Source organism: Eurosta solidaginis, chromosome 5 (assembly GCF_040869045.1).
Source record: "Eurosta solidaginis isolate ZX-2024a chromosome 5, ASM4086904v1, whole genome shotgun sequence".
NCBI classification, from domain to species: Eukaryota; Metazoa; Arthropoda; class Insecta; order Diptera; family Tephritidae; genus Eurosta; species Eurosta solidaginis.
The window spans coordinates 31,021,201-31,047,034 of NC_090323.1; the positions used below are offsets into that span (position 1 = coordinate 31,021,201).

Consider the following 25,834-nt stretch of genomic DNA (forward strand, 5'->3'; position numbering starts at 1 on the left):
AGCAGAAGCAGTAGCAGCATCAACAATGTACAACAACATACACGCATACATACATAGATGCTAAAATACCCACGCTAAGCTTTCAAGGAGAGTCAAAACAACGAGAAAAGATTTAGTCCTTTCGCTGATAGACGACCGACAGTAACGCGAGTAAGCTTAACAGAGTGAGATTCCACTAAGTAGTGTACAAAAGTGATACGCTTGGGAAAAAACATTTTTTTTTTCAATAACTAATTTCAAACTAAATACTTATTAAGGACAAAAAACTATATATATATAAAACCATTATTAGACTGACACCTAAGGTTAGATTGTATGCAATGTTGATTTTCATAAATTTTATGGCAATATTTAAATATCAAGTATGTAAAAGCCGAGAGAAATTTTCAAGGACTCGTCGGGACAATCGAAATACACACGCACACATATGCCAATTTGATTTTGCGTGAAAAGCGACCACCAACCAACAACAAAAGCAAACAGCGAGCGACACCCATTGCGTTCAAAATGGTGTTAAATAAAAGCAAAAAATAAATATAAACAAATGTGCTAAATATTTATTTGTGTGTATTTTTGCGTTCATCAAATCAAACAAACACCAAAGAGAAAACGACGACGACAAAGACGACCGAGTCAGTGTCAGAAAGAAATGTGGAATTTCTCAAAACAAAAAAGAAGAATGCATGAAAGTAATACAAAATAATTGGCAACGTGCTAAATAATTATTTAAAGGCAAAAGTTGTAGAAGACGTGAAAGTGTGATTAAAATAAGAGTGAGTACATACATATAATAACATATACAACAAATATGTTATTTAGAAACAAAAAAAAAACTAAGCCTGGTATAATTTAATACCTGTGTTTGGTATGAAGCCTGTCATCAAATACATATGAGATTTATGCTAAATAGTGCTGTGGCGTATGAGTAATATTTTGTATTTCAACAAGTAAGGAAGGTTAAGTTCGGGTGTAACCGAACATTACATACTCAGTTGAGAGCTATGGTGACAACATAAGGGAAAATAACCATGTAGGAAAATGAACCGAGGGAAACCCTGGAATGTGTATCAAATGAAAGGCATTAAAGAGAATTTTATAAGGGAGTGGGCCATAGTTCTATAGGTGAACGCCATTTAGGGATATAGCCATAAAGGTGGATCAGGGTTGACTCTAGAATGCGTTTGTACGATATGGGTATCAAATGAAAGGTGTTAATGAGTATTTTAAAAGAGAGTAATCCTTAGTTCCGTAGGTGGACGCCGTTTCGAGATATCGCCATAAAGGTGGAGCAGGGGTGACCCTAGAATTTGTTTGTACAATATGGGTATCAAAATAAAGGTGTTAATGAGTATTTTAAAAGGGAGTAATCCTTAGTTCCATAGGTGGACGCCGTTTCGAGATATCGCCATAAAGGTGGACCAGGGGTGACTCTAGAATGAGTTTGTACGATATGGGTATCAAATTAAAGGTATTAATGAGAGTTTTAAAAGGGAGTGGTGTGAAGGCGTTTTCCAGATATCGACCAAAATGTGGACCAGGGTGACCCAGAACATCATCTGTTGGATACCGCTAATTTATTTATATATGTAATACCTACCAAGATTTCAAGGGTTTTTTAATTCGCCCTGCAGAACTTTTCATTTTCTTCTACTTAATATGGTAGGTTTCACAACCATTTTATAAAGTTTTTTCTAAAGTTATATTTCGCGTCAATAAAACAATCCAATTACCTTACCATGTTTCATCCCTTTTTTCGTATTTGGTATAGAATTATGGCATTTTTTCATTTTTCGTAATTTTCGATATCGAAAAAGTGGGCGTGGTCATAGTCGGATTTCGTTCATTTTTCATACCAAGATAAAGTGAGTTCAAGTAAGCACGTGAACTAAGTTCATTAAAGATATGTCGATTTTTGCTCAAGTTATCGTGTTAACGGCCATGCGGAAGGACAGATGGACGACTGTGTATAAAAACTGGGCATGGCATCAACCGATTTCGCCCATTTTCACAGAAAACAGTTAACGTCATAAAATCTATGCCCCTACCAAATTTCAAAAGGATTTGTTAATTTTTGTTCGACTTATGGCGTTAAAAGTATCCTAGACAAATTAAATGAAAAAGGGCGGAGCCACGCCCATTTTGAAATTTTCTTTTATTTTTGTATTTTGTTGCACCATATCATTACTGGAGTTGAATGTTGACATAATTTACTTATATACTGTAAAGATATTAAATTTTTTGTTAAAATTTTACTTAAAAAAAATTTTTTTTTTTAAAGTGGGCGTGGTCCTTCTCCGATTTTGCTAATTTTTATTAAGCGTAAATATAGTAATAGAGGTAACGTTCCTGCCAAATTTCATCATGATATCTTCAACGACTGCCAAATTACATCTTGCAAAAGTTTTAAATTACCTTCTTTTAAAAGAGGGCGGTGCCACGCCCATTGTCCAAAATTTTACTAATTTTCTATTCTGCGTCATAAGTTCAACTCATCTACCAAGTTTCGTCGCTTTAGTTGTCTTTTGTAATGAATTATCGCACTTTTTCGGTTTTTCGAAATTTTCGATATCGAAAAAGTGGGCGTGGTTATAGTCCGATATCGTTCATTTTAAATAGCGATCTGAGATGAGTGCTCAGGAACCTACATACCAAATTTCATCAAGATACCTCAAAATTTACTCAAGTTATCGTGTTAACGGACGGACGGACGGACGGACGGACGGACATGGCTCAATCAAATTTTTTTTCGATCCTGATTATTTTGATATATGGAAGTCTATATCTATCTCGATTCCTTTATATATGTACAACCAACCGTTATCCAATCAAACTTAATATACTCTGTGAGCTCTGCTCAACTGAGTATAAAAATATGTTTTCCTAATTGAACCGAATTTAATGAAAAAAAGGCGTGAGCACCAAGTACGAGTGAAGTTCGATCGCTAAATATACAGGTGTACGTCTAGAAAACCAATGTTTTTAAGTTAATCAGAACTCACCTAGGGGTTGAAGTTAAGCCGCAATAGAGATAACTTTACGAGAAACAAGTAGTTTCGGGATTTTTTAGAAGAGCTTTGTCGGCTTCTTATTGTGAACAGCCGATACCGACAAGTTATTGTTTTACTATCGGTTTATTATTTATAGCGAACTATTATCTACGAGTTTTCAATTTATTTTCAGCTTACTTTCGTTTTCCTATCATCATGGTAATAATAATGTGATTTCCTTCTTGTTGGTTTCTTATCAGCTTTTTATCGAAGGGTTATACATGTGGTACTGATTTTTATTTCAATTGTTATAACAAACCGATGAGTTGCCGTAAACAAATCGATAATATGCCCGTAACCTCAGATAAGAAATCGATAACTTCTCGATAAAAAATTGATACATTTTTCATAACAAAATCGATAACTTCGATAGCACGCCGATAACAAATTGGTAGTACTCCGTTAAAGAAATCTATAAGTTTCTGAAAACAAAGAGATTTTCTTTAATTAGCGAGCTTTGCTCATATTGCTTTATACAATGGTTTTTGTAATTGATATTAGAGAAAAATTGTAAGTTTACAAACGGCGATGCTTACTAGCACATGTTTCTGAATTTCTGATGAAGAAGTGAAATTCAGAAACATGTCCTAGTAACCATCGCCGTTTGTAAACTTACAATTATTCTCTAATATCAATTACAAAGAGATTTTCTTTTGATGATATATCGATACATTTTCTGTAAGTAATCGATAACTTTGTGATAACAAATCGATAATCTTTCGATAATACTCCGATAAGAAATTGGTAACACTCCGATAACAAATCGATAACATATTGTAAACACATCGATAATTTTTCGATGATAAATCCAAAACTTTTCGATAACAAACAAATAAGTCGTCGATTAAAAATCGATTTGATTTAATTTAACTGAATTTATTCAAATGTAGTCTAATTTTATTTCATTAATTTAATTTAATTTCATCTAATTTAATTAAATGTAACCTAATTTAATTTCATTCAGTTTAATTTTATTTAATGTTGTTTTACTTTATGTTACTTTATTTTATTGGGATTTGTCTCATTTATTTCAATTTATTTTTAGTTTATTTTATTTTATTATTTTTTATTTTATTTTATTTTTATTTTTATTTTATTTTTTAATTTAATTTTTTTGTTTTGTTTTTTTAAATTTAATTTAATTTAATTTTATTATATTTTGTTTTATTTTATTTTATTTATATTTTGTTTGTCTTTACTTTATTATTTCATGTAAATCCAACCAAATAGTGTACAAATATATTACAACCAACAAAACCCCAAAAATTAACCAATTGCCACTAAAACCTGAATACCAAACCACTTGTTTTGTGTATCAGTAAAATAAGTTACGCTTATGTTTGTCATTATTTCGCTGGCTATTTATTTCCAACAAAAGATTAGTGCAAACATCTCTTCGTGCACTTGCATGCATAAAAATTGTGTATATCGACTGCTGAATTCAATATCACCCTATCTCCGCTACCAATTCGGAAACGCCCCATCTAAAAAAACTTTTGAATAACGCCCTATTTCAGAATTTTTTTCTGAAGCACCCTTTATCAGAATTTGGTTGAAGAACTCATATCTCAGAACATCTTTTTCATAAACGCTTCTGTTTATGTCAAAATGTATTGAATCAGTAGCAATAGAATGCTTTTGAAACAAATTCCAAATGAGGCTTTTTCCAGCCGAATTCTGAGATAGGGTATTTTCGAAACAAATTCTGAAAGAGCTCGTTATTCAAAAGTTTCCTGAGATAGGTGTAGGGTTATATTTATATTCAACTTTAAATGTACCTACTTTAAATAAATTGAATTTTTTTTCTTGTTAATTTTTATATTTCAATTTTGAAATGATTGTTTCAAAAATTTTCATTCAGATATAAATTTTTAAAACGAATTGTTAGCATACATTTAGGAGTTAATATTAAAAGATATTTTTTATATAAAAATAAATAGTGGCATATTTATTGCATACTACATTGGCGATCAGCCAGACCTTTTCTTAAAAAACCTACAGCAAGAAGAAAAATGCTCATCGTTAATTAAAACTAAGGATCACACTGATTTGTTGGAAGTACTTTTAGAAGTTCTATTGGAATGATCAAAAATCGAAGCTAAAACAATGCTGTCTTATGTTGCGAATAATGAAAGCGGAGAATCTGATATATCAATTTATTAAGTTATCGAGTATATTGAGCCAACTAATACAAGAGTTTATATGTGACAGTTTATTTTCGTTCCAAGCATTTGGCAACGGCAAATGATTCATCTATACAACAAGCTGAAATAAATGCAACCAAACAGGCATTAGAAAATTAGCGTGATTTATTCCCTCGATTGGATCATCAAAAATGTGTTATTGCAAAAGTATTTAAAAAGCAAAAATTAGATACAAACAATAAGCAGTGCGATTTTTAATAAGATCCTGTATATAATTAAAATAATTTAAAAATAAAATCTTAATTTAACCAAAATATTAATGATTCAAGGTTTATAGGATAAAAACAAAAACAATTGCTAAAAGATTAATTTAAAATAAAGAGTAGAAAATTTACAAATGCTCAGTGCAATTACTTGTTAATATTTTTTAGATACTGAACGCTGAATATATTAAAGCTAGAAAGCAACCAAGCAAATATTAAGCAATAACACCACAAAATCGTGTAAGAAAACAAGCAGCAACAAAAATAACTACAATAGAAAGCAGGAACAAATAACAACAAATATAATAGGAACAACAGCTCACTTGCGAGTGCAGAGAACGTGTGGAGAAGGAACTTAAGAATTTGTTATGAAATTTTGGATCTTCTGGACAAACATATTATTTCGAAATAGGTAAAAAATATTCAATTGCGACAAATATTTGGTGAGCTGTATCTAGCATTAATATTATTTATATGTATATGTATATGTATCAAAATAGATTAAACATTTTGGTTTTGTAAACGCTCCTTTCCGGACATTTTTATTTCTTCCTATAATATAATTTTTGTAATTATTTTTATTAACAATGTTTCATTCACGATAATACACGTACATCTACACCACGAAATCAATTAAATTATTCGCTTATTGATTTGGATAATGAAAACTATCAAAATGATTTACCAAATCCATATGCGAATCAAACTCACGAAATTTTTGCTACATCGGTAAAACTTCCCCAATTTTGGACTAATTGCCCTGAAGCATGGTTCATCCACGCTGAAATTCAATTTAGTCGAAAGAACATTACTCAGGAAGGAACAAAATATGAATATGGCATAACTGCAATTCCGCAGGATGTAATTATGACAATTCTTGATTTTATTCAAAATCCTCCTGAAGATGACAAATTTTCTGCATTAAAGAAAATTTTAATTGAACGGCACTCATTAAGTGAGAATGCCAAGTTAGATCGAGTGTTATCCGATTCAGAAATGGGAGATCGTAAACCTTTTGAGTTTTATCGGTCTCTAGTGCTACTCTCTGGAAACAATTTTAGCAAGGAAATTCTTAAAAAGCTTTGGATAAGGAAGTTGCCAAAAATTTTAAGTATTACTCTTGCTAGTTCGAATTCGACTGAAATAAGTGAATTAGTTAAATTAGCCGATAATATTTGGGAAGCTTATAATAAAAATGAAATAGCTTCAGTTAGTAATTTTCCAAATTCTAAAAGCGAAAATGCAATTATTTCAAATTTGGTTCAAACAACTAACATTATTTGTAAAAATTTTGAAAAATTATCATTAGAGATCAGCGAAATAAAAAATCAGATGAGTTAAAATCATTCAAGGTCCCGATCTTTTAGTAGGAATCGTTTTAGAAGTCCCTCTAGACATCGATCAAAATCTCGCGACAAACCAAATTATAAGTTCGATAATCAGGCTTTGAAGTGCGAACAACCATGCGCTTTTAAAAATAACAATAGTTCGTCAAACTAAAGTCATCCGTTGTTGCCGCGACAAACAACGGAAATTTAGACACCTTTACACGTCGCTTATTTATTTTTGATAAAACAAACAAATTGAATTTTTTAATAGATAGTGGAGCAGAAATTTCAGTGCTTCCGGTTCCAAAATCTTCATGTTCGAAAAAGCCATCAGATATTATTTTAACGGCAGCTGACGGTTCAACGATTTCGACATACGGTAAAAAACTTTTAAATATAAATTTAGGACTGCGTCGCGAATTTCCGTTCACGTTTTTAATAGCAGATAAAGCCAAACAAATTATTGGTGCTGATTTTCTGTGTAAATATGGTCTCTTAGTTGATGTTAAACGCAAATGCTTAGTAGATCCGGTAACAAGTCTTTCAGTTAACACAATTTCATGTGTTTGTAATGTTTCGCTACCAAAAGTTTTCACTGTTGATAACAAATTTACGAAGTTAGACATACAACAGTTCACAGACTAGTCACTGAAAGAAATTTGCCATTTTCCAAACCAAGCGTTTAGACCCTATTAAATTCAAAGTAGCTAAAACTGAATTCGATTTTTTAGTAAAGACAGGGATATGTAGGCCTTCTAATTCAGCGGTAGCATCTCCTTTGCATCTTGTACCCAAGAAGGAGTTAAATTACTGGCGTCCTTGTGGAGATTTTAGAAGAGTAAACGTTGTAACAGTCCCTGATCGTTATCCTTTGCCCCATGTTCATGACTTCAACATGAATCTCAGAAATAAGAAAGCATTTTCGGAGCTAGATTTGGTAAGAGCTTATCACCAAATTCCAATGGCAGAAGAGGATATCTATAAAACTGCAATCACTACGCCTTTTGGCATGTTTGAATTTGTACGAATGCCTTTCGGGCTTAGAAACTCCGCGCAAACTTTTCAACGATTTATTAATGAAGTATTTAATGATTTAGACATATATTGATGATCTCTTAGTGGCAAGCGAAAATGAGGTACAATATTTCAAAGATCTTCGTGTACTATTTCAGCGCCTCACGGAGTACGGTTTAAATATAAAACCAAGTAAATGTACTTTTGGCGTAACAAATGTTGACTTTTTAGGACATAATATTTCTGAAACGGGAATTAGGCCGCCGGAAGAAAAAGTTCTAGCCATTCGAAATTTTGATCGTCCAAAATCTATTACACAGGCACAAAAATTTATTGGTATGGTTAATTATTACCATCGATATATACCAAAATTAGCAGAGTTTACGACAGTTATCTATGATTTAATTAATAGAACAAATAAGAAGCGAGACAAGACTTTAATTTGGGACGATAAATCTAATAAAGCTTTCAAATGCATAAAAGAAAAGTTTAGATCTGCGATATTGTTAAATCATTTTAACAAAGATGCAAAACTTTCTTTAAATGTAGATGCATACAATACGGCAATAGGTGGTGTCATACATCAAACGTTTAGTAATAAATCAGAACCACTTGCATTCTTTTCAAAGAAATTGTCTCCATCCGAACTTAAATATAGTGCATTTGATAGGGAACTATTAGCTATTTATTTGAACATTAAACATTTTCGTTACCTTCTAGAAGGACGTCAATTTACGGTTTTCACAGATCACAATCCTCTAGTATTTCCTTTAATTCAAAAACAGAACGCAGTCCAAGACAAACTAGACATATGGAATTCATTGCACAGTTTACGAATGACATTAGGTATATTAAATGACAGGAAAATGTTGCGTTTGAAGTAGAAGCGATTAATAATTCCGACATTAATTTAAAAATTTTACAAAGTGAACAGCAACAAGACAATGAATTAGGCAAGGTAGGTAGGTTGAACTGGCCGGTCCATGAGGACCTCACATAGACTGATTGAGTCCGTAGTGTTACCAGAAGTTTGTTTTAACGACCAAACTGAAAAACCCTATCAAAAACCAGGACCTATGTTATAAAATAACTCCGTCCTCTTGGCAAATCCTAGAAGCTTCCTAGGACTTAAGCCACTTGCTGCTTGTAGATCTGACAGCTGTATCACTCCTAATATCTGGAGTCTTAGCCTGGCAAGTGCAGGGCACGAGCACAGAACGTGCTCGATCGTTTCCTCCTCCAACCCGCACTTCCTACACCTGCTATCACTGACCAAGCCTAATTTAAAGGCATGTGACGCCAGAAGGCAGTGTCCAGTCAGAATACCCGTCATGAGTCTACAGTCCTCTCTTTTTAATGATAGAAGCAACTGTGTTAGTCTAAGGTTGTAAGACCTACACATAATCTTCGACACTTTACAGCCCCGCGCTTGAACCCACGCCTTTTCTGCTTGGTCGATCATGTGCACCTCTCGCATTCGCTTAATATCGCCCAATCTAATTGGGACGTCTACGGAGCAAGCTTCAAGGGATGCGCCCTTTTTAGCTAATTCGTCCGCTTTTTCATTCCCATCTATTCCCATATGCCCTGGGACCCAATATAGATGTATGCTTCTCCCTGTCCCGATTCTCTCCAGAGACTGCTTACACTCTAACACGCATTTAGATGCTGTGCTATGCGAGATTATTGCCTTAATTGCTGCTTGACTGTCAATATAAAAGTTAACACGGTTGCAGCTTAAGCTATTCTCTTCCAGGGTTTCTACTGCTTTGGTTACGGCTAATATTTCCGCTTGGAAAACGCTACAGTAATTAGGCAAACTTACATCAGAAAAACATTTTTAAATTTGAAACTAATAAAAATTCCTGTTCTTAACTTTAATATATGGTGCGAAGTGTCAGGGGAAAATCCTAGGCCATTCATTCCAAACAATTTAATAAAATATTTGATATGTTACATCGGATTTCACATCCTGGTAGTAGAGCTACACGTCGTTTAATAGTTAAGAAATATTTTTGGCCGAAAATGAATAAAGACATCAATACTCGGTCCAAAGAATGTATAAGTTGTCAAAAATCGAAAGTATATCGTCATACACAATCTCCAGTTGTGAAAATTCCAATTCCAAAAACAAAGTTTGAACACATTCACTTAGATATTGTCGGACCCTGGCCTGTTTCAAAGGGATATCGTTACATACTAACTATAATTGATAGATTTACACGTTGGCGAGAGGCATTCGCGCTAAGAGATATTTCTGCAGTTACGGTTGTAAATAAATGTTTAAGGAATATATTCCACGTTTTGGGGTTCAATTGGAAATAACAACGGATCAGGGATCTCAGTTTACTTCAAACTTGTTTTTAGAATTAACGAAACTTCTTGGAAGTCATCAAATAACGACTTCTTCCTATCATCCCCAAGCTAATGGAATGATATAACGTTTCCATAGACAGCTTAAATCTTCAATAATGGCTAGGAATGGGTCCAGGGATTGGTATGAAGAGTTACCAATAGTGCTTATGGGTTTGCTACCGATTTTTAAGGAAGATATTTCGGCAACACCAGCTGAAATGGTTTATGGCCAAAATTTAAGATTACCTCGTGAATTATTTGTTTCAACTACAGAGAATGTAACTTCAGCGGATGTTTTAAGTAATTTGCGTGAACATTTTAAAAATTTTAAATCAAATTTGGAACATCATCAAAATTCTAGCGGTATGTTTGTTCCAAAATATTTAAAAGATTGTCATTTTGTTTTTGCACGTGTAATAAACAAACATTCCTTGTAGTATCCGTATTAAGGTCCTTATAAAGTTATTGAAAAAGATTTAAAATTGAGATAAATTATGAAATTAAATCTATTCCTATTGATCGTTTAAAACCAGCAATGATTGATAAAATACAGATACCTAAAACAAAATCAAAAAAGAAAGTTACTTTTAATTTATTTAACGTTAAATCTCCGGAAGGGGGAGTATTGTAGGGTTATATTTATATTCAACTTTAAATGTACCTACTTTAAATAAATTGAATTTTTGTTCTTGTTAATTTTTATATTTCAATTTTGAAATGATTGTTTCAAAAATTTTCATTCAGATATAAATTTTTAAAACGAATTGGTAGCATACATTTAGGAGTTAATATTAAAATATATTTTTTATATAAAAATAAATAGTGGTATATTTATTGCATACATAGGGCTTTTTTGAAAGGGATGCGATATAGGGTGATATTCCATTCAGCAATCGATATGCTCAGAGACTTTAATTTATATTGTGGGGAATATTAACATCACTATGCTGTTAGTAAATAATCACAACAACAAAAACAGCAAGTAGCCAAAACTATGTACATGTACACATTAAAGCAAGCAGCCACACTTATGTGCAAGGCAACAAAGAATATTCGATTCACATACATATGTGTATGTAGCCGGTAGCTAAGGACAGAAGTTGTTACTCACACAAACACATGCATATGGCTAGAAAAAGCATAAGCTACATGTATATAGCTAAATAACCAAGCATGAGATAAAAATGTTCTATAACACATGTTCGTGAAACTACTGGACCTTAGGAGAAATGGGCAAACGAGGTAACCGAGAGATAAAAGCAGCGCAAGCTCAGGAATCAGTAATCAGTTTGATTTAAACACGCTTTGTGAAGTACGTGATAGTTGCGAAGTACTACAAGTAGTCTAATAAAGACCATTTTGCAATACTGAATATTGAAGTAATTTATTCGACAGTTCACCGATTCGAACGTTAGCAGAAGTTGTATAATTATCAGAAATCCTCAAAATTCGTCAGAATTGGTGTCAGAAGTGGAACTGTTGAATAAATTGCGAAGATTTCGAATACAACTTAGACATGGCAAAGTTAAGTGAATTAAAGATCCACAACAGAAAAAGGAGTTGGAGACCCGTGGGTTGACTACAACCGGTAATAAAACCGAACTTCAAGCACGAATACGAGAGGTTATGGAATCGGAAGGCATTAATGTGAGCGAGTATGTCTTTCGTTCTGATGGGGACGAGATATTAACAAAATTGGAAGAGAAAAACGGAAGTCCAAATCCAGTCGCAAGCGGAGAATTTAATTCGATATTGGCTTTGTTAGGAAACACGTATAACAGAAAGTATAACATCTCAACTGGAAGAACGGAAGACATATATGACATCTCAGTTGGTTGAGCAGTTGAAAGCATAAGAGGCCCGCATATCCTCGCAGCTGGAAGCACAGGAGATAAGGGTATCATCGAAGCTGGAGGCACAGGATACGAAACTTTTAGTATTTGCCAAAGGGGCGGAGTTAATCGTTAGCATAAGTCCTGCTGCCTAAATGGGGTTTTCTGTTTGGTCGTCAAACAAATTCTGGTAACACTATGGACACTTTCAGTCTATGAGGGTCTTTATTGACCTGCCAGTTCAACCTAACCCAACCAGCGTCTAAGTCAGAAATTATGTTGTTTTTGCCGCTTTAACCGCTGGATAGCTGTTTGTGTGTGCACCTAGGGATGTTTTTGTTCTTCTTGTTTCGAACTTACCTAGTCAGTCTTAAAAGGTAAAGCTAAAGTCGTTGTTTTAAATCCCAAAACATTTCGGTATTAAGAATTCAAAATTTTTCAGGTATGGGGAAGGTTTTACCACATTCTAATTTTGTAAATGTAAATGTGTGCTCATCAATGATCTTTCTCAATAAGTTACTGCCATCAGAAGCTACAATTATGGAGACAAAAGATTTATGCGCTGAAAGCTTTTCTCAACTGAGGCAAAAAATAATCAAAGTAGGATATTCAGAACCCTGTAGCCTTGCAGGTCTGGAGCTAGGGATGAGAATTCTGATATCCGATGTAGCAGGGGCGATCCCAGTCTATACACATTATATGCCATTTCTACATGGGCCTGTTATTAGAGGTTGCGTTCAGCCACACGTTCCAAACTAAAGACCGTGAGAAATATCACGCCCTTGCGCTTACAACAAGGGCATCCATCCACACAGTGCAGACTTTAGGGTATACTTTTTCTCAATATCCCCAACATTATAAACCAAATGCCTTGAGAAAACTCCCCCGAAAGACTTGATAAGTGGCATGGTAAAAGACCATGAGAAATTGCTTGTCTTACTGGGTATCTTGCCAGTGCTCAAACCACTGGGAAATATTTTTGCCTTGTGAAATATGTGAAAATATACGTGTTTCTTTCCATATTTTTTGCATGTTTAAAACATTTATAAAAGTTCAAACTGGTGGCGTGGTCTTACTTACAAGTAAGGAAGGGACGGTTTTATTGTATGTATAATATATATATGATCGATATTAATGATTTTTTCAGACAATAACATATGCTGTATTTGTGAGCATCTGGGAAAATTTGAAGCTTTTAGCGCTTAAAATGAAGAAGCAATTTTGTTAAACCTCCTGTCTGAACAATCGGTTGTATGAGATATATATTATATATATGACCGATCTAACACATTGAAAAAAAAAAACAATGTCAGTTCCGACAAATGATTAATTGGTCACCCAAATATACCAGCTCACCAAATTTCATCGAAATATCTCAAAAATTGAGGGATTAGTTTGCGTTCAAATTGACAGACGGACGGACAGACAGACGGACATGGCTAAATTAACTCAGCTCGTCATTCTGATCATTTCGGTATACTTATTGGTGGGTCTATCGTGTAATTTTAAGTACATACAATTTTGAGATTCGTGACAAACTAAATATACCAATTCATTTTCATGAATGGTATAAAAACATGACAAAAAGTGGAGACAGTGTAGATTCAAATATAATATTAATAATGCCTTAACTCATGAAACATTCAATGTAGACATAATTTTAACAATTAATATCAGTCGTTTGAACTCGGGAAAATATTTATTTAAGAACAGCTGAAAATTAGACAACGGTACCTGGTAAAAATTTGCCTCTAACAAAAAATAAAACTTATAAAATTGAAATTTTTTCAATTCTGCGTCAAATTTTTTTAGATCTAATCTTTAAATTACTGTTAAGGTTTCTTTGTAAATATTTATGCTAGGTTTGAATATAGCAGACAATTATTTTCAAAACATATACATACATATGTACATTTATATGCACACAAAAAAATTTAGTGTAGTGTTAACACTTTTCGGAGAATTATCAAAACTTATTTGTATTCGTTGTATTGAGTAAGGGTAGATGTGAGCAGCAAGTCGCAGTGGTGTGGTGGTAGCGTTATTCGCCTTTCGCACCGAATATCCTGAGTTTAACTCCCGGCCGAGTCAAATTAAACGTTTTTTCTTTATTATTCTAGCATTCACGAAATTGTATATTTAGTTTGTCACGAATCTCAATATTGTAAGACCATAAAGGAGAAGAGATGGACCCACCAATAAGTATACCGAAATGATCAGGATGACGATCTAAGTTGATTTGAGATATCTTGATGAAATTTGTGAGCGGGTATGTATTTGTTGCCGATCAGACATTATATCATATATCCTCCATATAACCGATTTTTCAGAACAGAAACTTAACATTTTGGGGTATAAAAACGAAAAATAGATAAGATCCGATTCTAAAACCCACTCAATATGGTCACAAAATTTCATTAGAATCGACCGTTTCGAAGGAGTTCAACCAAAAACGCTGTGTCACGAGAATTCACACTGTTTTGGTTTTTATGTAGAACAACACCACAAAGTGCGGTTTTGAAACCAAAATTATTTTGTGTGTTTATATGTATATCTGTAGCTTCCCGGCATAACCGAAAAAAATCACTTAGAGCTGTTTTAGAGAAAACGAGCCTTCAAGTTTTTAAAGTGTTTTACAAGAGCTCCAAATTTTCATAACGTTTTTTTATAACATCACTGTTTGGGTTAAATAAATAAATGTAAGGCGCGATAACCTCCGAAGAGATCTAAGGCCGAGCTTCTCTTCCAATTTGCGTCGTGCTCCTCTTGATTTTCCCTACAAATTGGCCGGACGGGACCTACATGTTTTATGCCGACTCCGAACGGCATCTGCAAGGCAGATGAGTTTTCACTGAGAGCTTTTCATGGCAGAAATACACCCGGAGCGCTTGCCAAACACTGCCGAGGGGCGACCCCGCTTAGAAAAATTTTCTTCTAATTGAAAAATCTTATTTCTAAAATTTTGATGTTGCTTTGCCCGGGAGTTGAACCCAGGGCATACGGTGTGATAGGCGGAGCACGCTACCATCACACCACGGTGGCTGTTTGGGTTGCCAAAGTTAATATTAGAAAGAAAAAAATGGATGGTTGGGCATCATAGTGCAAATCGATATTTTCTGGAAAGGTTAGCATTTGCAGATATAATAAATAATAATAATTGGACGTTGTGGCAGCGTACTGCCCTCAAGTGGCTTAATGAAACCAGGCTAATCCTGATAATTTTTTTTTGCGAATTTTTGTCATTTAAATTTTTTCAGCTACAGCAGAAATATCACTAGAGAACGAGCTATCGAAAAAAATATCCGATTTATTCGGTAGCCACTATCGATTACTTAAGTCAACCGGGAAATCGGTAGTCTCAACAGACGATGTTGGCATTGCTCGTCCATTCATTGGTCTATTCGTCAGTCTATTTGTCCGTTGGGTCATCATCACACGTTTTTTTTTTCTATAACTGTTATTTAAAGAAATGTATTGTAATGAAATTCAACACACTGCTTTTTTTGACCGCGACTAATGAAAGAAAATATAATTCTGTGATAATTCAATACTTTTCGAGACATTTACGACATTTATAAGGCTACACTTCTAAATTTATATATGATCAACTTCATAAGGTTGACTTAAAAACTGTATTTAACTTTCTTGAAAAAAGTCATGGTGACGCCTACTAAAGCCACCCGAAAATCTTTGCATCTTCTTTAAAAACGGTTGAAGATGTTGTGATATTATTGACGAGTATAAAGGTCTTTACTTTTCAAAAGACAATTGCCCTAGACAAGGAGTGAGGCTCATCGACTTCGCTATATTCCGTAATATTTTCATATCCAGCTCAAAGTTAAACATTTAAAAATCCATAAAGTTACATGGCAGCCACCAGAATGAAAAATACGGCACAGGGTATTGTAAAAAAATTTTAAATTTTACCGGAAATTCGGCCAAAGACGGAAGGTTTCAAACCCGGGTTAAATTTTTGCCAGAACGAAAAGGGCGATCTGGCTACTAATGTTCAGGGAGTGCTCAGATTCTATAGGGAAGTCATATACGTCTTCTTAAATAGAGGCACCGTTCAGCACCTAGCGATGTTGATAATATTAAATCCGCTCTTCACAATAATTGCTACTGGAGCATTCCACGGTTGGTACGGGACAAATTGTACAATTTTTTTTCCTTTTTAAGTCTTAACTAAAGAAAAGCTATAACTTTTTCAGACAAAGCTTTTAGTACATTAGGGTTGCATAGTACATGTGCAAATAAAATTAGAAAACTGCTCTTGCAACCTTTGTATATGTGCGTGAAAAATAGCAAAAAGCATCCGTTTGTACGGGACACCAGTAAGTCAGGTGAAACTTCAACGAATTTATTAGTATTAACAAAAACCTAAAGCAAACATATTTGGTAGTAGTTGTAAAAAGGTTCGTTAAAATAACAAACAAAATTTAAAACCGTTTATACGAAAAAAAAAAAATAAAAAATGTTTAAAAATAAATTGTTTTTACGGGACACATGTGCACTTTTCAAATTCGAATTCCCGTACACTATATCTCGTAGTGTGCTCCACCTTCTCCAAAATCCTGGGCTCAACCCCGGGCTAAGCAACTTCAAAAATTCAGAAACAAACTTTCTTAATTAGAAAACTTTTTCTAAACGGAGTCGCCCCTCGGCAGTGATTTCGAGTGTATTTCACCAGTCCCACCAATTTCTAGGAGCACGACGTAAATTAGAAGAGAAACTATGCCTAAATTCTCTTCTGGAAATTTATTCCAGTTTACTATATTCACACTAGCAGACCCGGCAGACATTGTTCTGCCCTAAATTTGGTCTATCTGCATACGTTTTAATAAGCTTTTTCTGCCTAACTCTGCCCTCCACCCTCTTCACTGTTTCTTAATCCTTTTATTCACTCCTCCCCCCGTATTTTTCGCTTCATCTATCTTTATCTTCGTCTCACTCTATCTCTTTCTCAGTCTCCTTCTCCTTCCCTCTTTTCTCATATCTAAAGTTCTTCTCATTCTCCTTCATCCCTTATTGCCAGTCCAAGAGGGTGGTATCTATTTTGTTCCAGTCCCATTCCGAGTCCCAGTCCCACTCCGAGTCTCAGTCCCAGCCCGGCTCTGGTCTACTTCCCGGAAAAAAGGATCGTAAATACTAATATAGGTAAATTTATATACCAAATTTCAGGCAAATCGAATAGTACGTATGTAAATAGGTGGGTATTATTAATCCATGTCTTTGTTTCGGCTTCGCATGCATATTTATCAATATTGCCGGGTTGATGCGACTAAATCGAATATCACAATGAAAATTACTTTAAAGCTCTCAGCAACAGGTTTCATTTGATATCCATATTACACACACATTCTAGGGGTATCCGGGTCCACGTTTTGGCCTATATATCGAGACCATATTCACCAATAGGTATGAAAACTACCCTGTATAAAGCACTCATCAACAGCTTTCATTTGTTATCCATATTGTATAAACATATTCTAGGGGTACCCGGGTCCACGTTTTGGCCTATATCTCGAGACCCTAGTCACCCAGGGGTACGAAAAATTCCCCGTATCAAAGTACTCAAAAACAACTTCCATTTGATAGCCATATTGTACAAACACATCCCAGGATTACCTTAGCATAAAAAATATATTGAAGAATAAAATTTCCTTAGTGCACAAATATTGCCATATATGTACATGCAAAAATACCAAAAAATAAAACTTTTGTTTAAGAATTTTAAGGAAATGTTCAATATTTTTAAGGAAGGAGTGTTTTTCAAGAGATATTTGCATTTTTGTTCCCATTCGGAATGGGACTGGTGTTATTTATTCAACAGTTTAGCGATTTGAACGTTAGCAGAAGGTTGCAAATAACAGGAATTGCACTAAATTCGTTACAATTGGTGTCAGAGGAGGAATTGTTGAATAAATTCCGAAGACTTCGAATACATTTGGAAATGGCAAAGTGGAGTGAAGTGAAGATCCAGCAACTGAAGAAGGAGCTGGAGAGTCGTGGATTGAATACAACTGGTAATAAACTCGAACTTAAGGCACGACTACGAATGGCAATGGAATTACAGGGAATTAACGTGGAAGAGTATGTTTTTCCTCTTGATGGCGAGGAGACAACAAAAATTGAAGAGAATGATGAAATATCGCAGACAGTTACGAACACAGACTTGAACATGACATTGGCTACAATATCTGCACAAACATCGACAGTAACATCAATGTCGTCACAAATGTCATCTCAACCGGAAGAACAGAAGACATATATGGCATCTCAACTAGAATCCCAGGAGAACCGTATAACATCCAAGATGGAAGAACAGAACACATATATGGCATCCCAACTGGAATCGCAGGAGACACGCATAACATCAAAGATTGAAGCACAAGAAATGCGTATTTCAGAAAAGTCAACACAGATTACATCAAAGATGGAAACACAACTGCAAGAGCAAGAGGCACGCATAATAGTACAACTCGAAGCGCAAGAGGCGCATATATCATAAAAACTCGAAGCGCATATGGACGAGAAAAAAACGCAGTTTGAGGAAAAAATAGAAGCCGAGGTGGATGCTTTGAGAGGTTACAGGAGTTGCAATTAAATCGCCCAGCTGTTTCAGCAAGCAATACGAAGGTAAAAACTCCATCTTTTGACGGCTCTGTTCTTTTCCAGGTCTTTAAGCTACAGTTTGAGAAGACCGCAACAGTGAACAACTGGAATGCTGAAGATAAAGTTGCTGCATTGTTCGTAGCTTTAAAAGGACCAGCTGCGGAAATCTTACAGAGTACGAGCGGAACAACCACGAAATATTGATGAGCGCTTTAGACAGACGTTACGGAAGCGAGCATAGGAAACAGATCTACCAAATAGAATTGCAAAACCGCTACCAGAAATCTAACGAGAATTTGTAGGAGTTTGCTTCAGATATTGAAAGATTGACTCATCTTGCAAATGCGGACGCACCTGTGGAATACACTGAAGGGGTAAAGATTCAGAGTTTTATAAATGGCAATATGGGCCGTCGAAACAAAGCGAGTTACATACGCAAGCCCAAAGCAAACATTTGCTGAAACAGTATCCTATGCACTAACTCAGGAAACTGCCTAACTTTCGAGTAAGCCAGCGTACAAAGCTCATCGCGTGGAAGTGGAAAGGCCCGACTGGGTAGACACAATTTTAGAAGCATTAAAAGGAACGCAGCAGAAAAACGATGGTGCCGTCAAATGCTTTAAGTATGGAAAGCCAGAGCACATTTCACGTTATTGCAGTACCAATCCCAATTGGTCCAACAATGTGGTTGGCCGTAAACGCAGAGCTGAATGAGACGACCAAATCTCCAAATCTACTCAGTCGTTAAACTAAAGGGAGTCAGCCGCAAGGCTCCCTCAATTGAATGCCCCATAATCTCTATCTCTCAAATTGGAAGAAGGTCAAACAATCTTACTGTCGGAGGACATGTGGATGGAAAGGAACGTTTACTGACTGTAGATACGGGTGCATCTCATTCCATCATTCAAGCGGATTTAGTCAACAAGAAGATAAGACCATTGCGTACAGCCACTGGAGAAGACAGCACGGTTCTAGGAGAAGTAGCATGTGAAGTTGCAATTGGGAACGTCACGGTAGTACACAATTTTATGGTGGCAGGGATTGTTGATGAAATCATAATTGGAGTGGACTTATTAATCGACCAGGGTATCAAGATCGACATGCAAAGTAAGACGATGCGATATAAGAGCATGGATGTACAACTTAATTTCGGCTACGAGAGAGGCTACAGCAGTAAACGAGTGCTGGTGGAAGAGAGTCAGCAAATACCACCAAAATCCAAAGCATTTATCTGGGCAAAGGTTGATGGAGATTGTGGGACAAACAAATTGTGGGTTGTCGAAGCAGCAAACAAATCAGCACTGAACATACTTGTAGGAAAAACCCTGGCTATTTAATTTAATTTAATTTATTTGGATTAAAGTCGACACAGACACAATGCGGTCGACTACTAAGATATATAAAACATAAAATTGATGTTATAATTAAAAATATTTAAATTCAACCATACATAGGAAAGAAAGTACAAAATATCAGGGCAGACGTGACAGTATTGAATTATGCAACTCGGAAAACGAACATTCAAAACTGATGCAGTTATACAAGTTGTTGTAGTGCGAACACCAACTTCGCAGTGGATTATTTTTGGCAAAATTTTGCCGGCAAAGTGGTAAATAAAAAGGCACAAAGTGCCTGGACGTTCTACCAGGAACAGCAAAATTTAGTCGACTAACAAGATCAGATGAGTCGATCTCGCCCATAATGAGCTTGTGAATGAACAATACCCCGAGTAAAGTTCTTCGATTTTCTAAAGTTGGCAGATTTATAAGGAGAAGCCTATTTCTATATGGTGGCAAATGCACACTAGAATCCCAGTTAAGACCACGTAGTGCAAATATAATGAATTGCTTCTGTACTGACTCAATACGCTTTATAAAGTTTTGATACCCTGGGCACCAGACACACGAACAATACTCTAAGATTGGTCGTACCAACGATGTGTAGAGGGTCTTAGTCGGATACGGATCATTAAACTCCTTAGCCCATCGCTTCACAAAACCGAGTATACCCGTTGCTTTGCTTACCATTGATGAGATATGCGTATTAAAAGTCAGTTTAGGATCAAAAAGAACGCCTAGATCACTTACGACAGATATACGCTCCAAAGGCGTGCTGTTTAACGTATACGATGTCAAACTTGGCTTCACTCGGTGAAATGTCATTAGTTTACACTTCGAGCAATTCAAAACTAGTAAATTTGCAGTACACCAACATTGAAATGAGTCCAAGTCTGCCTGAAGAAACTCCACACGGGAAGACTCCGAAGGCAAGTATGAGTAACAAAGTTTAACATCATCTGCATACATAAGAGTTCGGGAATGTATGAGAGTTTGTGGTAAGTCATTTATAAACAAGGTAAAAAGTAACGGACCCAAATGACCACCCTGAGGCACACCAGACGTTACATCAAACAACCTAGAAAAGCTGTTTTTAAACAAAACTTGTTGAGTCCGATTCGCGAGATAGCTTTCGAGCCATGCAAGCAAATGCTTTGGAAATCCAAGTAAATCAAGTTTGTAAACTAAAAGCTCATGATTGACAGAGTCAAACGCTTTACTGAAGTCGGTATAGATCACATCCGTTTGCCTATTGTTTAAAAATCCATCCATTACAAAAGAAGTAAACTCTAGCAAGTTGGTAGTAGTTGATCTACGCGGCACAAACCCATGCTGGCAGGGCGATAATATGGAGCTACACATGTGTTGAAGTTGACATGTAATTATTCGCTCAAATGTTTTGGGAATAGCTGAAAGCTTAGCTATACCTCTATAGTTCTCGATACTAGACCTACTACCTTTTTTGTGTAAAGGTATAATAAATGATTTCTTCCAAATCAATGGAAAAGTGGCAGATTCCACAGATAATTGGAATAATTTATGTATCGGCTCAGATAAGTTAACTGCACAGTATTTGAGTACACAACTAGGAACACCATCTGGACCCGGAGAAAAAATCGGTTTCAAACCGAGAAGGCTTTGAAGAACAGTATTCTTATCAATTACTGGATTAGGAATGCAATTAAAACTTTCCAAGTTGTAGGAGTGTTGACCGGGTTGAAAACGTTTAGATGAGTAGGTCGACCTGAAGAATTCTGCAAATAATTCCGCAATATCATTATCAGAACTAGCGTTCTTGCAACCAAAAGAAAAAGTAGCTGGAAAACCAGATGTTTTCCTCTTGGAATTAACAAAACTGTAAAATCTTTTCGGATTGTTGAAAAATTGAAATTTACAACTGCTTAAGTACAATTTATAACATTGTTGGTTTAGACAATGAAAGTTGCAACGAGCAACCGAATATTTAGAAAAATCGGCAGACGATCCTGATCTCTTGAAACGTTTATAAAGCCTAGATTTAACATTATTGAGTCTAATAAGTTGTCTTGTGAACCAAGGTGGTTTACTTGTTCCAGCACTAACACATCGAAGGGGGACACAGCTATGACATAACAAGATGGACGTATTCCGGTAAGAGTACTCAATGAGTTCAAGTTACCATTCAATTTGACCAAAGGAGCTATTTTGGGAAGATGCCAAGAGGCTGAAGTAGTTATTAACTGTGAACAGCTCCAGGAACACATTTCATCTAGTAATACTGATCTTTCAAATGACATCACGGCATGGACGGAGGGGCTAGGAAGATTATCAGAGTAAGGTAAAGCAACTGCTCCTAAAGTACGCAAACATATTTGACCAGGATGGTTCCAAACCAGGACGCACCAATATTGTGAAACATCAAATTGACACTGGAGACGCGAGGCCGATACGTCAAGCTCCTCGTAGTGTTCCACTGGCGAAACGGGAAGTTGTGAGTCAAATCGTACAAGAAATGAGCGACAGCGGCGTGATCGAACCATCAGCTAGTCCACGGAGCTCACCTGTGGTACTTGTAAAGAAGAAGGATGGGAAAATGAGGTTTTGCATGGACTACCGCAAGTTGAACGACGTCACGAAAAAGGATAGCTACCCATTGCCAAGAGTTGACGACACTCTGGACTCGCTCTCTGGTACGAAATAGTTTTCCACACTGGACTTGAAAAGTGGCTACTGGCAAGTGGAGGTGAAGGAGGAAGACAAAGAAAAAACAGCCTTCAGCGTCGGAGATGGTCCTTGGCAATTTACAGTAATGTCCTTTGGAAAGGAAGTAAGTAAGTAACGACAGAAGGCATCTGTACTGCGAATGAAAATATAGAGGCAGTAAAGGATTGGCCAAGACAACTGAACCAGTATGAATTGAGAAGTTTCCTTGGGCTGTGCACATATTACCGCCGATTTGTGCCAAACTTTTCCAGCGTATCCCATTGCCTCCATGAGCTTACAAGAAAAAAAAGCTTTTGAATGGAAGAAGGAGCAAAAAGTGGCTTTCCAAACATTGAAGGAGCGTTTGTGAACTGCCTCAATGTTGGCATATCCGATTCCAGGAGCAACATTTATTATAGAAAGAGATGCGAGGGGATATGCTATAGGAGGCCTTTTATCTCAACTGGTCGATGGACAGGAGAAGGTAGTTGCATATTACAGCCGTTCGATTGCAAAACCAGAGAGGAATTATTGCGTTACCGGAAAGAGCTGTTGGCATTAGTAGAGTACATTAAACATTTACACAAATACCTCTACGGCCAGCGATTCCGCGTCAGGACGGGTCACGCAGCGTTGAAATGGCTTTTGCAGTTCCGTAATCCGTAAGGATAATTGGCACGATGGATTGAGCGACTACAAAGCTATGACTTTTCCATTGAGCATCGAAAAGGTAGTACCGAAGGAAATGCTGATGCAATGTCACGAAGACCATGTAGTTTGGAATGCAAGCACTGTTCAAAGGCCGAGGCTAAAGAAGACATTATAGATGTCCGGCTAATGACTATAACGTGTACTGAAGAATGGGACAAGGAACAACTAAGAAAGTGTCAGCTAGAAGATACAGATCTGTCACATGTTATGCAAGGGCTCGAACGAAACGAAAGACCAAACAGAGAGGATGGTCAATGCAAGAAGAAACTGACAGCTGTTCCCAGAAAGAGGATTCCTGACGTGCTCAGCGGGCTGCATAATGGTCCAAGTGGAGGTCATCTTAAATTACGAAGACCCTCGAGAAAATTAAGCAGAAATTCTATTGGGTTAGTCACCGAGTGGATTGCAAACTGCGAAGTTTGCAACAGAGCAAAAGGGCCCAAAACACGAAGTCATGCCCAGATAAAGCAGTATATTTCAGGCGCACCATTTGAAAGGATGTCGCAGGTCCATTTCCTACTAGCAACCACGGAAACAAATACGTACTGGTGGTTATGGATTATTTCAGTAAATGGCCAGAGGTATACCCAATCCCAAACCAAGAAGCGGAAACAGTAGCAGAAGTGGTTACAAACGATTGGGTTGCAAGGTATGGTGTACCAATGGAGTTACATTCTGACCAAGGCAGGAATTTTGAATCAGCTGTGATCCAAGAAATGTGTAAGAAGTTGGGCATTCGAAAAACACGGACAACTGCATTGCATTCTCAGTCTGATGGTATGGTGGAACATTTCAATAGAACATTGGAGGAGCATTTAAGGAAAGTAGTAGACAAGTACCATAAGGAGTGGGATACACACATATCATTATTCTTGATGGCTTACCGATCGGCGGTATATGAGACGACGGGCCAAACTCCCGCAAAGGTAATTTTTGGAAATGACCTTCCACTGTCAGCTGATTTGAAGTATGGGATAGATGCCGATGCGGAGAGAAATGTCAAGAAATCCACTGGTATCTTGGAAGAAGAGCTGAGAGAGATACACGATCTGCTAAGGCAACGAGCAAAGATTATGAGTGACAAGATGAAAGCCAGATACGATAAAGCAATTAATTCGGAAGGGTTTCAGGAAGGAGATTTGGTGCTGTTATACAACCCACAACGAAAAAAAGGTTTTTCCCCGAAATTGCAGTGTAATTGGGAAGGCCCATACAAAGTTGTAAAACGGATCAACGATGTAGTGTACCGCATACAAACCGTTGGCAAACTACGAACCAAAATGAAAGTAGTTCTATTGGAAAGCCTGGCAGCGTTTAGATCGAGAGATTTGTCTTATCGGGACGATCAGACATAGGTGGAGGGCAGTGTGACGAATATTAGCAACATTAAGGGATACCATCATCTCTAAGCCGATGCTAAACAGTGACTTGTATGCACATAATTAAATCAATCATTATGTCTACCCATATGTCCATATGAGCAGCGGAGAAGAGACGCACAAACACATGCATATATCTTATCTGAGATGCTCACAAAGGAGGCAATAATTTGTGCAAGTATCATTCACATATACACGCGCATATGAGAAGCTATAAACGTAGTTATAGCTGGTAATTTTATAGCTAATAACTAACTAGTGAATTCTAGATTAGAAAAGCCTAGAAATATGCAGCGAGGAAGCCAGACAGTATAAAAGGCGGCAATAGTAGGGACACGACAATCAGTTTGATTTAAGACGCTATCTGGCGAGAAATAGAAGTGTTATTTTATTTATTTATTTATTTATATTATATTTATTTATTTTAGTCTAATAAAGGTCATTTTGCATTATTGAATAGTGGAGTTATTTATTCAACAGTTTAGCGATTCGAACGTTAGCAGAAAGTTGCAAATAAGAGGAATTGCACGCATCCCGAAGTTAAATAACGCAGCGAATGCTATGTGTTGCCTCACTCAAAGCAATTTGCGCACACAGTTGACACCGAACAATCACACAAACGGATTTTTCGGTAAAAATGTTACTTTTTTTAAACAATTTGGCTGATATAACAAAGGAATCAAGTATTTTTTTTGATGCAGAACGAAGGTAAATATTTCAAAGTTTTACTGAAAAGTAGAATTTTTAAATCCATCCATCCGTTTATAAGTTATAGCTGTGTAAACAGTTTCCCACGCCCCTATAATATATACCTTCAAATTATATTAACTGTACCATCTCACGTAGCTAGGCTTTCAAACGTAAAAAACCGTTTTAAAATCGGAGCATTTTGTGTGAAGTTATGTTCGTACATGGCATTTAGCGACTTTCTTTTAAAAGATTTATAGACATAGATATAGATAGATAGAAGATAGATACATATTCCAGGTACAGGCTTAGTCCATGTACAGAAATAAAGTGTTAATTTTTTCAGCTAATTAATATGAAGGTATAATAAAAGGGTTGCTAAGGAGTTTTTGAAAACTATTGATTTTTCAGTTAAATTTTCTATACCATTTTTGTTTTTA

General features: G+C 36.0%; 1 protein-coding gene across 1 annotated transcript in view; it reads left to right on the top strand.

Moving 5' to 3' along the window:
• The first annotated feature begins 212 nt into the window (after positions 1-212).
• LOC137251778 (putative uncharacterized protein DDB_G0277255) overlaps positions 213-25,834 on the top strand; it is an 80,336-nt gene continuing 54,714 nt past the window's right edge. The window contains exon 1 of the mRNA XM_067786591.1: positions 213-773. The gene's annotated coding sequence lies outside the window, so the exon portion shown is untranslated. The remainder of the gene's footprint in view (positions 774-25,834) is intronic.